General features: G+C 42.5%; 1 protein-coding gene across 1 annotated transcript in view; it reads left to right on the forward strand.

Annotated features, from left to right (window-relative positions):
• The first annotated feature begins 6,588 nt into the window (after positions 1 to 6,588).
• The window catches only part of SCARA5 (scavenger receptor class A member 5), a 126,101-nt gene continuing 116,769 nt past the window's right edge, over positions 6,589 to 15,920 (forward strand). Inside the window, exon 1 of the mRNA XM_070947028.1 lies at positions 6,589 to 6,596. The gene's annotated coding sequence lies outside the window, so the exon portion shown is untranslated. The remainder of the gene's footprint in view (positions 6,597 to 15,920) is intronic.

A 15,920-nucleotide genomic window follows, 5' to 3' on the forward strand; every position in this document is an offset into this window, starting at 1 on the left:
AGTCAAAAAGAGCTCCTAAAAAGTAACCAAGGATGGCACAGCATATATGAGATTTATAAAGGTTGCAGATTTGATGTAATTTGGGGCCCTCTTTTAAATATTGATCTAATGTAGTGGTGGCACATTCTTTAAAGCAGGCTCCTCCAAGCCAGGCATTATCAGACTGATGTGTGAATTTCAACATGCAAAATTCTTGGCAATGATTCGCAGTCAGAAATTCTGGGAGCTGAAATCCCACATTTGGAAGGGCATCCAGGATGAGGAAGAGTCATATCTTGACATGCAGACCAAACAGAAACCACCTGTTACTCTTTTGAAGCAGTTTAGGTGACTCTTCTACTTCAGGGGTGTCAAACTCAAGGCCCGCGGGCCACATGTGTCCTGCTGGGTGCTTAGATCTGGCCTGCAGGCCTGCCTTGAAAACAGCGAAGGACCAGCCTGCGTGTGGCCCTCCTGGGCTCTGTTTTTGGCCATGACAGCCTCTTGCAGCCTTCTGCCAGTGAAAACCGAGCATGGGAGGCCATCACGGCGAAAAACGGAGCCTTGATGAGTGTTGTTGAGCTGGCCACGCCCATCCTGGCACGCTTCCCGCCAGCCCCCGAGGTCAAACACAACCCTATTGTGGCCCTCAATGAAATCGAGTTTGACACCCTTGTTCTACTTGAAGGTGTAACAAATTTTCAGAAGCATCTTCAATATGGGTTTCAAGGTTTGGTATAAGGCTAGCATGTTTTAACCTGCTTTACAAAGGAATGTTTTATCATTGAAAGGAACTGCTTTATTTCTGGATATAAGCAAAAGAGCTCCAGTTTTGTTTTTCCTTTCTCCTTTGGCAGGAGCTAAATTGAAGGTTGGCAACATCATCTCTCTTTTGAGGAACTGAAGCCATCTGTTTTTCTGGCTGATCTTCTGCACCAATTCAATGCAGCATGTCTTTGACTTCCTGTAAACATCACCAGCAGGGCGACCCAGAATTGAATATTATTATGACAATCTACATTTATTCAAGTGGCAAAATTCCCATTGACGTGAATGCCTTTCTGGATCATGGCTTTAGCTTGTTTATGTTCTATCTGATGCCTTGACATTCTATTTTTAATAAATTCAGAACTGTCAAAAAGGTGAAGCAGGAACATAAAATGCAAAAGGGATATAGGCTTTTCATAAGGGGAAATGGTGATGGGAGTCATTAGCATATATGGTCCTTCCGCCAGGAAGGTGGTTCAAGGAAGACCTCAACTGAGAAAGGAAATAAGCTTTTAGAGATCTCAATTCAATTCCTAGATTCATGTATCATCATCTTCTTTTAACAACTCCATAATCCCTTGTGGGGTGGATCCGTTCCAGTTGGGCTTCAGGCTTAGGTACAGCATGGAAACGGCATTGGTCACGTTGGTTGATGATCTCTGGAGGGCTTGGGACAGGGGTTGCTCCTCTGTCCTGGTCCTATTAGATCTCTCAGCAGCTTTTGATACCATCGACCATGGTATCATGCTGCACTGGTTGGAAGAGTTAGGGGTGGGGGGTACTGTGTTGCGGTGGTTCTCTTCCTTTCTCTCCGACCGGTTGCAGTCTGTGTTGGCAGGGGGGCAGAGGTCGACCCCGAGGCCCCTCATATGTGGGGTGCCACAAAGGTCGGTCCTCTCGCCCCTTCTGTTCAACATTTATGTGAAGCCGCTGGCTGAGATCATCCGTGGTTTCGGGGTGAAGTACCACCAGTACGCTGACGACACTCAGCTATACATCTCCACCCTGGACCACCCCAACGATGCCCTTGAAGTGATGTCCTGGTGCCTGGAGGCTGTGCAGATCTGGATGGGGAGAAACAGGCTCAGGCTCAACCCATCCAAGACCGAGTGGCTGTGGTTTCCGACGTCCTGATATAGTCAGTTGGCGCCATCACTGACTATTGGGGGCGAATCGTTGGCCCCCACGGAGAGAGCTTGCAACTTGGGCATCCTCCTGGATTCACGGCTGTCTTTAGAAGAGCATTTGACGGCCATGACCGGGAGGATTTTTCATCAGGTTCGCCTGATTCACCAGTTGCGTCCCTTTCTGGATCAGGACTCCTTACTCACGGTCACTCATGCCCTCGCCACTTCCCGCCTGGACTATTGCAACACTCTCTACATGGGGCTCCCCTTGAGGAGCACCCGGAGGCTGCAGCTGGCGCAGAGTGCGGCCGTGCAGGTGGTTATGGGAGTGACATGGCATTCCCATGTAACACCTCTCCTGCGCAAGCTGCACTGGCTCCCGGTGGTCTTCCGGGTGTGCTTCAAGGTTTTGGTTACCACCTTTAGAGCGCTCCATGGCTTAGGACCTGGTTATCTACGGGACCACCTGCTGCCACCAATAGCTTCCCACCGGCCGGTACGCTCTCATAGAGAGGGGCTCCTCCGGGTGCCGTTGGCCAAACAATGTCGACTGGCGGCCCCCAGGGGGAGAGCCTTCTCTGTGGGGGCACCTACTATCTGGAATGAGCTCCCCCCGGAGATACGGAGGATCCCGGATCTGCGCACCTTCCGCCGCGCTCTCAAGACCTTTTTATTCCATCAGGCTGGCCTGGCCTAATCTTTTCCCTTTTTTCCCTTTTTAAAATGTAAATTTTAATCTGTTTCAAATTATTGGAGTGTTTTAAATCTGTCTTGGGCCAAATTGTTTAATTCGGTTTTACTTTGCTTTTAGATTTTGTATTTATGTGTTTTATCTTGTGGCTGTTCACTGCCCTGAGTCCTTCAGGAGTAGGGCGGTATATAAATCAAATAAAATGAAAAATGAAAATGAAATGAAATGGAGTCTGGGCAACTGAATGAAGCTGAGTGTTTACTGGCCAGATGCCCTTCCTGCCGCCAATGCGGAGTTATATTCAGCAGATATATCCTCAACATGGCCAGAAAGAGAAATAGCTGCCTCTATCTAGGATCGAACTCACAGCCTCCTGATTGTGAGGCGAGAGCTCTACCTCTAGGCAACCTCACCACTCAATTCCTAGATTCATGCATCCCACAGTTTATTTAAGCATTTAGAAGAAAAGACCTCATTGGCTAGGTTCTTAATCAAGACTTCTTAATCTAGGAATTGATTGGCTGCCCTATCAATCTCAGGCGATATGATCTCTCAGATGTACATTGGATACCATCATGCTCCGACTCCTGATAGAGACTGAAAAGATAGGAAATATTTCCTAAAGTAGAAGAAAAATAAGTTGGTAATGTGGATTTTTAAAATAGCATATCTGTTGTAAATCTTTTTTTTTTTTTTTGATAAAGACCTATGAATGAATGATCTGGTGATATGAAACGTTATGTTATGGTGATATAGCAAGTAGAACTACCATTTCTGATATTTCCATAGACAACTAAACACAGACTTTACAATGTTGCTTCGTCCTTCTTCAAAGGTCTGTGGTGCTGCTGCACTTTGGATTGCAGAAAAGTAAAGCGAGAAGAGGACTTCTGTTTTCTTTGACAACCTCTCTTTGTCCACATAGCCAGACAGCTGAACTTCAAAGAGAAACTGCAGAAGGAAGAGCCAGCTCAGTTCAGGAAGTGCAGAGGGAAAATGTGGGAGGAAAGCAATGAGGACACATAAAATTTCTTGCCAATGAAAGAACACCCCAAAGACCAGGAAGGAAACAGACTGTCCTGGGATGCTGGACAGGGTTACAAATATATTTCTGTAACTCTGACTATTGAAATAAATAAGCGCAGATGATCATGTATAACTTCTTAAGATGGATGCACAAAATGATTTCTAATATGACTTTTTTTTAGAGGAAAAGCCTCCTTTCACATACAAATACCTTCATACCTGTTTCTCAAGGAAAAGTGACATTGTTTCCTGCATCCAGAAGTCTTAGAGGATAATTCCTGTTCAACATAAATGGAAGACATGAGTTCATAGAAGATTGACTCAAGGTATATGTAGCTCAAAATAAAACCAAAGCCACCACTCCAGAATTCAAACTGTAACAATACAACCAACTCTTCTGTTTTTGACTGGGCTGTGAGAATAACCTTGAGGAACCTGAGGAAGAGCTGCAAGGCAATGGGCAAATAGGTCCATAATACGAAAGCAAGAATGGAATTTGAGAAAGCATCTGACTGGACCATCCCTAGTTCTCTTTAGGTTAAAGATGCAGGGGGAGGAGAGTACATTCAAGGTTGCAAAATTCTGTTAAAATACATGTTGAAAATACCTGACATCTCACTGCTAAAGCTGGCCTTCAACAGCTTCAATTAACCTACATGGACACGTCCTCCCCAATAGTAGGGGAATTCAAATTACAATGAAAAGGCTCATTTGAAAGGACATTGTACTGAAGCTCCTAATCCTTAGTAGGAAAGAGTATAGCAGAAACTGGCCAGTTCACTTAATTGCAATTGTTTCTGCTTTCACAGCATGAAAATAGAAATTATAGAAGAAACGAATACACCTCCCACATCACAAGATGCTCATATGTGAGTGGACAGGTATAGTTGTGAAAAGCAAAGTAAGCAACTCCAAAAGGTTTTTTAAAACATTTGTTTGAAAACTTGCAAACCATAGCATATATTTTCTACTGGGACTCCTGATTTTCTATCAGCTAGTTATACTTGCGTAATGTTAAATAAACATTATGAAAGCATGTGAAGAATTTGTATGTAATTCATTGCAACCCCACCCCCCAACCTCCTGTATGAGAGCTGACTCTTCTGAGGAAGAGCTAAAAAATATTACAAAAGAAAAAGAACCATAGAATTAGGTTTGCTGTCACAGATGTCCTTGCTGTATGCCTTATTTTGTTGTGTCCCTCTAATTATTTACTAGTGTAATGTCTGTGATGTGAAAATTCAGTTCAAGGCCATTCTCCTCAACTGGAAATTTCAGTGGGGTTCTGAAATCTGATTTGGTGATTAAAGACGATTAATTGGTGATGAAAGGATTTATTCATGAAATAAAAAGTAGCTCTTGTTTCTCAGTACCATCCAACAGGGAGTATTACAGAACTCAACCATAATCTGGGATGAGATAAACACAGATGGAGTCCATCTATCTATGCCATATTTTCCCATATCATGACGCTCTCTAGATCAACGTTTCTTAACTTTGGCAGCTTGAAGGTGTGTAGACTTCAACTCAGAAGACTGATGGCCATGCTCAGTAAAAATTTTTTTACTACTAATTCTGTGAGCATGACTTGGTGGGCATGGTGTGGCTTGGTGGGCATGGCAGGGGAAGGATACTGCAAAATCTCCATTCCCACCCCTCTCCAGGGGAAGGATACTGCAAAATCCCCATTCCAATCCCACTCTGGGGCCAGACAGAGGTGATATTTGCTGGTTCTCCAAACTGCTCAAAATTTCCACTACCGGTTCTCCAGAACCTGTCAGAACCTGCTCAATTTCACCCCTGGCCTTGCTGCCTTGGCATTTTAGAATTACATCCATATATGTGGATAATTCAAAATATATGAAAAACTGCAGGTTGTTGAATCTGTACTACGAACAAAATAAAGTGCAGGATTCCCTGGAAAAATTTCCAGTGCAAGTATTCTCTTTCAAAACTCTGTGTCTGCATAAAAATATTCTAGTGATTTTGGCCTATGATAAACATCAGGGCTGCTTTATACTGATCAGTACCAGGGCAATTTGATCTGACAAGCCTTGCATATTGTGCAAATCCAATTCTTGGTGGTTTATAGTTCATTTGAGCCTACTCATGGGTTTGTGCACTAACTATGCCAACATACTTCGAGATCATTGGCACAAGATATAGGCTTTGTATTATTTCTTCTACATTTGTGCATTCTATAAAACAAATGTTCTTCATTTTGATTTCACCTTGTGGGAAGCAAATACATGTTCTGATTATTTTCTGTCACTTTGCTAAATTCTGTATAAAAGATTGATAGCATTTTTCATTCCTTCCTCTGACCTTTGGTTTTAATCAGCAAAATCCCTTACAAAGAGACTGTGTGTTCTGTTTCTAGGTTTTGTTGGCACTGGCTGCCTTCTTTGATAAGCCAATGGCTCCCTGGGAGCTTTCAGATTGCAAATACGGATCTGTAAGCTAACTTTGAAAATAAAAAGCCATTCTAGCTGCCTTTCTGAGTTTGGCCACCAGAGAGTGCATATTTCCACAGGAGTTGCAGTCACGAACATTCCACCTTTCCAAAAACTTTTTAAAACTCCAAACAACTGGAACTTTTTGCAAAGCACAACAACACTTCAGCTTTTGGACCTGCATCTGGTTCAGCAGTGCATATTTTTGCTCCGCTTCCCATTCTTGTTGCCTCTCCATGTGTGGTGAGTGTCCCATTAATCAGCTTTGCTGGAGATGCTGAGGGCTGGATTTTGAGAAAGCATCTGAAGTCCTTTGTCACAAAGGGTGGGGAGGTCTGCAGACAACCCAACAGCACCTCCCCTTCACCTCCAATTGACTATGGAAGGGGCTGCTATATATGCCTAGCCGGCTTTTCCCCTTTCTTCTGGGTTGGAAGAACCTGACAAAAGAAACACTGTGATTTCCCCCCCTCTCCTTCACCATGTCATGTGGCAGGAACTAAGAGGAACCGAGGAGTCAAGTGCCTAAACTGCCAAACAAACCTCCTTCAGGTGAGTAGCATATCTTACATCTTGTTATGGAACGGACTGCAGTGGTAGTGAGATTGTGGTTTGGTTGGGGAGGCAGAAGGATGTTTTATTAAGATCTTTCCCTTCTTGTGCATAATCATGCTACAAAGATGTTCTAGGCCTGGTAATATTTTCTCTCTCTTGTCCTCATGAGTTGGACCTTGACCTTGAGCTCATCCCAATTTCTGAATGAAATGTGCTTAAGTCATCCTTACTGTTTTATCTTAATGCCATCCCAAACACCCTCAAATTATATAAAATTTGCTAGGCTTTTTTCATTGTTACAAAATCAGGTGATTTGCGGTGATTGAAAACAGAGGCAGTGAAAGTAGGACACAAGTAGGCAGTACAACAGCAAAAATCATGGCAATGTACTTTTCTGTCAGCTGAAGAAACAAGATGAGCCTTTCAGATCAGCTGTGGAGAAAAGCCCTTAGTCACTTATTTCCAGCATAGCTTTGGATTGCCTTTCCCCCCCTTAGCTATTCTTTCCTATCTGTGAAGTGGGAATAACGGTGCTTAACTTCATACATATGTACAGGGCTTAAGTGGGAAGAAAGAAGGCACTTTACATTATTACAATGTCTTCTCTACCTAGGTACACTGTCTAACCCTATCCTTAATTATGCCCTCCCCTACCAATCATTCCCTGCTCCGTTTTAATAATCTTCCAATGGGATGTATCCACAGAGCTTAACTTCATTCTTGGAGAATGGTGAATAAAAAAAAAAGAAGAAGAAAAAAATTCTGCCTCTTGAAATGATATTTTTTTTTCTCAATGAAAACCAAAACCGATGGAATTTAAATATAGCCCAATATAAATCAAGTAAATATTACTGCTTAGCTACAGCAACATCAATGCATCTATAGAAATCTCCAATGGGGCAGAAATAGGGCTGCAAGGAAGATTAAATGACAGTGTCTGATTGTGATGGAGATGCTGACAACTGGAACTGGAAACCAGCGGAGAGGGAAGAAATTAGATATGAAAGGGATTGTAGGTCTAAGAACATACTTGAATGGACTATGGTGTTTTAAGCATTAATATTACTTTTTAAAAGAAAAAAATTGTAAACTCTATCAAGCAATTTGTTAGAGAATCTGGATTCCATGATGACAAGAAGCCCAGAAGGATATGACTATGTTCACAGCAATTGTAATATTTTTAGAATGTAGTTATTAAATAATTAGATTTTCAATAATTTATGTTGGTTTGGGATTATTTCTGACATCCACCTATGATATTTGGTACTACACCTTCTGGTACGGACTAAAATGGGAAAATGTCATTCTGGATCAAATCAGCCAGAAGAGTCTTCACTTATGTAAAGAAATGGTTTATTTTAACCATAGTTTGTTAAATATAACATAATGGCCTAGTGTTATTTGATTTGATTTGATTTATAAAGCTGCTGATCTCACTTAAGTGACTTTAGGCAGCTAACATACTATACAATAAATAAAATAAATTCATAAAATACACAATAGAAAATAAGAATAAAACACACAGCAGCTGGTCATACAGTAATCTAGCCTATCATTCACACAACCAGGAGATGGGCTTTAAACCAATCTCAGGGCCCCAGGTTTGGCATTAATCCAAGTTTTCAAAACCTTATAAAAGCCAACAAGGACAGGGCCAGTCTATTTCTCAGGGGGATGATGTTTCAAAGGATGGGTGCCATGCCAGAAAAGATGGAATCTTCTGGGCCCACTAGCTGGCATTTCCTAGCCAGTGGTACCCACAGCATGCTCTTCATGCCAGATTGGGTTGGATGGGCAAAGATGTTTATTTGTTTGTTTGTTTGTCTGTTTATTCAATTTATATAGCTGCCCAACTCACATGTGTGATTTCGGGTGGCTTACAATTAAAATATAAATAGTACCCTCCCCTCCAAAATATCAAAAAATAAAACAGCCATACAAACAATACAAACATTAAAAACAAACAATTGAAGGCATAAAATATAATCACTGGGAGAGCATAGCCATTCAAGGACAGTAGAGACATTTTATGGGTTCTACGTTACTCTATGATCCCTTGACCTGATGGCAAAGCTATGACTTCAGGCTTTTCCAGAAGGCCATCAAGTGTTAGGGTTAGGGATACGGCCAATGCTAGGTAATGTTTATACATAACACTAGGCCACACTATGGTTTACAGACTAAAACAATTGGCCTTAAAAATATTTTAAGCAAAAAATAACTGAAATTGGCTGACAATCCACATAATGTTTAATCATAATGCGGTGTGTTTAATTATGGCTTAGTGTAACTTTGGTCTAAACCAGGGGTTTCCAAACTTGACAACTTTAAGACTTGTGGACTTCAACTTCCAAAATTCCTCAGCCAGCCATGGAGAACTCTGAGAGTTGAAGTTCGTAAGTCTTAAAGATGCCAAGTTTGGAGACTCGTGGTCTAAACAACTGGAAACTTATTCATGAACAAATCTACATTTAATCACCCTCTAATCTTCGGAGGGTGGGGAGAATAGCCATGACAGGTAAAGATGGAACATGACTGAGATATAGATACTGTAGATAAGTAGATAGATGACAGGTAGAAGATAGGTAGATAGGTAAGTAGGTGGATAGGTAGATAAGATAGTGTTCCTTTGTTATTTTCTTTTGATTTCTTAGGGCTACAAAAATCCAGATGTCTACAAAATGTCAGCAAAGAGTTTGAGTGTTTCTTGATCTTTCTTTGCTATATCTGGAATTTTGCAGTTTAAATTCAATTGCATTTTACCTTATTCGTTAGGTCTGTTTTAGGATTGATACAACAGTTTTCCACCTTAACATGTCTGGCAGTCTTACAGACAATTTTCAGTAATCTCACTTCATGGATCACAAAAACCACCAAACCACCTGTGACTCTAAGAATAACAATTTACTCACCCAAGAGCTAGATGGATTAATTGGTAGCTTCACCCCAATGGGTAGTCCTCAACTGATACCGCAGTTGGTCATCTAAGTGATGCAGCCATTAAACGAGTCCTACCTGATTATACAAACTTTTTTGCTTGTTGTGAAGCAAATCACCATAAGTGAATATGGCTTCTCCCATTGATTTTGCTTTGTTGGAAACCCTCTAGGAAGATCACAAGTGGTAATCACGTGACCTAGGGTGCTGCAATCGTCATAAATTTATGCCAGTTGCCAAGAGCCAGAATTTTTATCATGTGTCCATAGAGACCCTAGAATAGTCATAAGTGTGAGGACTGGTAGTAACTCACTTTTCTTCAGCACCATCATACATTTGAATGGTTGTTAAATGAATGGTCATGAGTCAAGGACTATCTGTATACTGTATTTAAATAAGCTTGATGTTCCTTTTACCATACTGGCACATTATATGGAACTAACCCCTATGGAGACAAACCCTTGGACACCCAAGTTCAGAGCTATCTGCTAATAGAAGCTCTCCACTATCTGAGGCACAGCTGGCATTCTCACAGCAGGTATTCTTGAATTTGGGAAGAGATGGCCAAAAAAACAAAAGATAACAAAAAAAAACATTATGTTTCCTAATTGAAGCAACTTCATTGTATTGCAGATGAAAGAAACGGTGGAGTAAATATAAATATAAAACACAATTTTCCACGAAGTTGCCTCTTTGGGTTTCCCCACAAGAAGCTTTTTTAAGAAAAGAAATGGTGACGAGACCAAACTGGTGGACTCATGGCAAAATAATATTTTTTAACATGGGTGATCCTACCCTCAAAACTAAGGAGGAATAGAATAGAATAACAGAGTTGGGAGGGACCTTGGAGGTCTTCTAGACCAACCCCATGCTTAGGCAGGAAACTCTACATCACTTCAGACAAATGGTTATCCAATCTCTTCTTAAAAACTTCCAGTGTTGGAGAATTTACAACTTCTGGAGGCAAGTTGTTCCACTGGTTAATTGTTCCAACTGTCAGGAAATTTCTCCTCAGTTCTAAGTTGCTTCTCTCCTTGATTAGTTTCCACCCATTGCTTCTTGTCCTGCCTTCAGGTGCTTTGGAGAATAGCTTGACTTTCTAGAATAGCTCAACTCCCTGAGTCAAGCTACTGGTGGCATATAAAGCCTTGACTGATGTTTAGTATAAGTCACCAAATCCTTTTTTTAATGGCAAATCTTCGCTCTGCATGTCTATGGAGATCCTTAGTCATCCAATCCAGGGGTGGGTTCTACTTACCTTTACTACCGGTTCGCAACGGGATCACGCACTTGCTTCGCTCATGCACACACCTTAGTTCTGCGCATGCGCAGATCGCTTCTCATGAAATCAGGATCATTGGACGGAGCCTCCCGCCAGTTTTACTATCGGTTCTATAGAACCATCTGAACCGGGGGCAACCCACCACTGATCCAGTCTCATCGAAGAAGTGAAACGTCTTCGAGGAAAAACAAAGTCCAATTGTCTTTTGAAAAAAACATCATTGGGACTTCGCACTACATGCAATTTCAAGATCGTAGTACGGCATATAATAGGCATGAGGTGGCATTAAAGCAGCTTCAACTTCTTCAGTGAACATGGCAGAGCTTCCATTAGGGAAAAGGACGCATTTGCCATCCGATGGGTGTTAAGTACGTGGCGACATCTGTTGGGGGGGGGGTCTGCCGTTTGAAGTGTGGACAGACCACAAAAACCTGAAGGCCCTGCAAACCCCACACCATTTATCACCAAAGCAGGGGCAATGGGCTCTCTACTTCAGAAGGTTTAATTTCACCCTGAAGTATATACCAGTGGCATGGACGTATAGTCCATGCTGCATAAAACCTCTGAAGTAATCTGGATAAGCACATTAAACATCCATTAGCAAAGCATAATAAGCGCCTCAGAAATCTTCCACGTGATTTGAAATTCGAAGTGTGGTTTTTGCAATGCCTGCTCTCTTCCCCTTGATCAAAGTGACAGGCTCCCTCCCCCACCCCCGAGCCAGCTGTTTTTCTCTGGGTGCATTAGCGCAGCACAATTAATTTGAATCACTGTTCTGGATTTGCATAGTACACCGAACCATCAATTAAATGAAAATAAATTAACCAAAGAGGCTCACAATTACCACCCAGGGCTAGGCACGGGTTTTCCATTATTGGGGTAGCAAAGGAAAAGAATCCGAGTCCCCCATCTTTTTTTGTAGCAAAACGTAAAGTCGCAGTGCATTGAACAGAAGCAGGTAAGAGTAAATTATCATCATTAACCCAACAGATTGTTAGATTTGAATGTGGGCTGAAATTAAAAGAAGGCTAGGACTTAAAGAAAAGTCGCAAAGTGGCTATGGAATAAACCAAGTGGAAAGGTGCAAAAGACAGATTTGGCAGCTCTTTATAAAATGTTGCCAGGTGGGCCAGCTGACAACCTGATCAATGCTAACTCCTTGTGCCAAACCCCATACGTCAAAATGTTAACTTTCCAAACTCAAGAATTTTATTATTGGGTGAGACTAAAAAGTCCATCTGACCCTGCATTTTCTTTTTCCAACAATAACAGGGGGAAAAAAAAGACTTCTCAGAAACTAGGCATGGGCAGCATTTAACATTTGTGAGATTCATCGTTTGTACTCGTGAAATCAATCTTGTTGATGGTGTTGGGGGGTGGGAGGGGACGGGACCGAGAGCTCATATGGGCATGACGAACAGAAAAAAAAAGAGAGAGAGCAGGACTCTGGCACAGCCATAGGATGCATCAGCATTTCCTTCACTTCTTCTAGATTTGGAAATTCCTGTTTTTTATTAAAACTTTCAGGCTTTATCACAGTTTTTATGGATCTTCTACCTCCATAGAATGGGAATCTAGGCCATCAGTTTTCAACTATTATAGATGGGTTGAGGGCAGGGTGGTTAATCAGCAGTTAAGATGCTGGACTTGTTGGCTGGAAAGCAGTGACAACCCAGGTTGAAGACCCGAGTTCAAAAGTGGTTCAAAAGCATGTAAATGAAAGTTTATGTGGGAAGATAACAGCCTCCCCACTTTTAAAATTATGGTATGGCTGACCTTTCATAACACTTACTCTAGTCTTGCAGAAGGAGTTCCTCCCTCAATTCTCGTCCCCAGGGGTTAGGAGAAGATGACCTCTTTGAGCTGATTTCAGACTTAGCCAACTGGTTTGATCCAAGGTTTGGCAGTGCTCAACATCTCCAGCTCTCTAAACTAGGGGTGTCAAATTCAATTTCATTGAGGGCTGCATCAGGGTTGTGTTTGACCTCGGGGGGCTGGGAGGGGCATGGCCGGGGTGGGTCAGCTCAATGTCACTTGAGTCAGCGCCTGTGGTGGCCCAAGCACTCTGCCAGAGAAAATGGGTTCCTGACCTCCATTTTTGACTGCAATGGCTTCCTGCAACCCTCTGCCAGTGAAAATGGAGCATGGGAGGCTGTCACAGCCAAAAAGGGAGCCTTGATGAGTGTCGTCGTGCTGGCCACACCCACCCTGGCCACACTCCCCTCCAGCCCCCCGAGGTCAAACACAACCCTGTTGCAGCCCTCATTGAAATCGAGTTTGACACCCCTGTTCTACTTGAAGGTGAAACAAATTTTCAGAAGCATCTTCAATATGGATTTCAAGGTTTGGTATATGGCTAGCATGGAGGCCATCACAGCTGAAAACGGAACTCAGGAGTCTGTTTTTGCTGCAGAGGCACCATGGGCCAGTCCTTCACTGTTTCCAAGGTGGCCCTGTGGGCCAGATATAAGCATGGCCGGATCCGGCCCAGGGGCCTTGAATTTCACACTCCTGCTCTAAACATTTCATCAGTGGTGAAGTTCAGCTTAGCTGAGTTAACCACCTAGTGAGCCAATATGCCTTGATGAGGCACTTTAGAGAAGGCTGTTTGGGGCTGACTACGTCAAGATTTCACTTGTGCTGTTTTGTTACCCGTGGCACATAGTGTGCTCTCCCAGTTTAGCAAAACAGAACACACAAACAATTTTGATGCAACTGTTTATAAACAAACTGCAAAGCAAGGTTGCTTTTTTGTTTTGGTAGTAAATTGAATTCAAGCCTCCTTAGGGATTTCTCCAATCTTGTACCTTCCAGATATGTTAGAATTCAAGTCCCATGATTCTCAGCCAGCATGGTAATAATGGGGAATAATCAGTGGTGAATTGCTACCGGTTTGCACCGGATTGGGAGAACCGGTAGCAGTGGCAGTGGCAGGAAGCTCTGCTCATATGCCCGGATGCTTCTGCGCATTCGCAGAAGCATTGTGCGCGCATGAGTTTGTGCACTCCCACAAGCGAACTGGTAGCGACAGGTTTTGAAACTCGCCCCTTGGAATAATGGAACTTCTGATAGAGATAAAGTCAGGGAGGTTAATGTGAGATTTTGAAAAATGAGCCAAATTAAATATTGATTTGAACAGACCTATCAGTTTGGCTGTCTTGCAGCAATGCCTCCTATAATATGATGATGGGAGCAATCTGATGTGAGATTGTATTATAACTAACTTAAAAAATGAAAGACCATTAATCAAAGAAATAAAGAGATGGAGGAAGGGGGTGTGTGTGATAAGGATGAAGATATTAATTACATTTTTTCTCTCTAGTCAAGGGCATGAAGGAAAGGAACGTCTGCACATTTAATAGACTTATGCAGGAATTGGATCAGGAAAGGAGACACAGCTATTTTTTATTCTGTAGGAAATCTTACTGGTGGAAACAGGAGTCTTTCATCTTATAGTGAGATTTTATACATGTATATATAAAAAAGGCCAATAAACTGGCCTCCTCCAATTCGAAGAGACACTTGTTCGGCAGGCTGAGGGAAAGAGGCAGTCCCGGAACCAGCAAAATCTGGGGGCTGGGCAGGGGACAGAATGTATCTGCCCTCAGTGTGGAAGGGATTGCCACTCTCGAATTGGCCTTTTTAGTCACACTAGATGCTGTTTTAGGACTTCTTTCCAAAGCACGATACCATAGTTTCTTGAGACTGAAGGATGCCAATGCTATAAATAAATAATTTATTGAAAGACTCATGAATCTTGAATTACTTCTTATGAACTGTAGGACATGACCAGGTTGATCCCACGGGAGGGTCAAGCGCTCTAATTTCAGATCCAAGATCTGAGTCCAGCCCACCTTGAATTCTATGGACTCTTATCTAGAGCCTGGATTTCCCGATTTCCTTGGCACTTAACATGAACTCTGAGAAGCACCAGAACCTTTGAAATGTTTACTGTTGAAAGTAAGGTGTATTTGTATCAGATAGTGCTTTTTTGTATGCATTGTACGCAGAATAGAATGGAGTGGGAAAGCACAGATAAATTGAAGCGGTACGGTGTTTTGCGTGTAAACGGGGCCCAGAGTTTTCCTAATCTGTCAGTTTTGTTTTGGAAACAAGGCTGGGTGTTTCAAACCTGCAAATCCAGCAAGCATTTTAGATGAACACCTCTTCAACTGCTGATGCTCCTATTCTTGTCTTTTCCTTCCTACGTTGGCCTTTATCCAGTGGTGGGATTCAAATAATTTAACAACCAGTTCGCCCAGGTTGGCTGTTGTGGGAGGCGTGGCCCATCCCCATCTGCCAGCTCCACCACACATGTGGGATGAGCCTCCCATGACAGCCAACCTGATCCTGGGTGAACTGGTTTTTAAATTAACCCCCCCCCCATTATCAAAGTGGATCCTAAGTGCTGCGCTGTGCTGCAATGGAGAAACGGGATGGAGTGGCTGGCATGAGGGAAAGAGGAGGAGCAGGGAGAAGAAAGAGAGAAAGTGGCTTTCTCCTTCCCTCATGTCGGCTGCTCCATTGCCCGTTTCTCCATTGCAGAGCAATGCCCAGGATCCACTTTGATAGTGGGGGGTGGGTGGGTAATTTAACAACCGGTTCGTTTGAACCAATGCAAACCAGCTGAATACCGCCACTGCCTTTATCTCTTTTTCTTTTTCCTAGATTTTCACTCTGTATAAATTGTAGAATGCAGAGACCTTGTCTATTCTGTCATGTACAGATAGTCCTCGACTTATGATCACAATTAAATCCAAAATTTCAGTTGCTAGGCGAGAAAGTTGCTCCATTTAATGATCTTTCTTGCCACAGTTGTTAAGTGAATCACTGCTGTTATTAAGTTAGTAACATGGTTGTTAAGTGAATCTGGCTTCCTCATTGACTTTGCTTGTCCGAAGGTCACAAAAGGGGATCACATCATCCCGATACACTGCAACCGTCATAAACGCAAGTCAATTGCCAAGCATCTGAATTCTGATCACGTGACCATGGGGATGCCGTGATGGTCGTAAATGTGAAAGACGGTCATAAGTCCTTGGTAGAGCCTTGGTAGTACAGTGGTCTAAGGCACCCTGTTATTAAGCTGGTTATTAAGACCA

The sequence above is a fragment of the Pituophis catenifer genome, unplaced genomic scaffold (genome assembly GCF_029215685.1).
Source record: "Pituophis catenifer annectens isolate HBS135680 unplaced genomic scaffold, rPitCat1.0.hap2 SCAF_1, whole genome shotgun sequence".
Lineage (NCBI taxonomy): Eukaryota > Metazoa > Chordata > Lepidosauria > Squamata > Colubridae > Pituophis > Pituophis catenifer.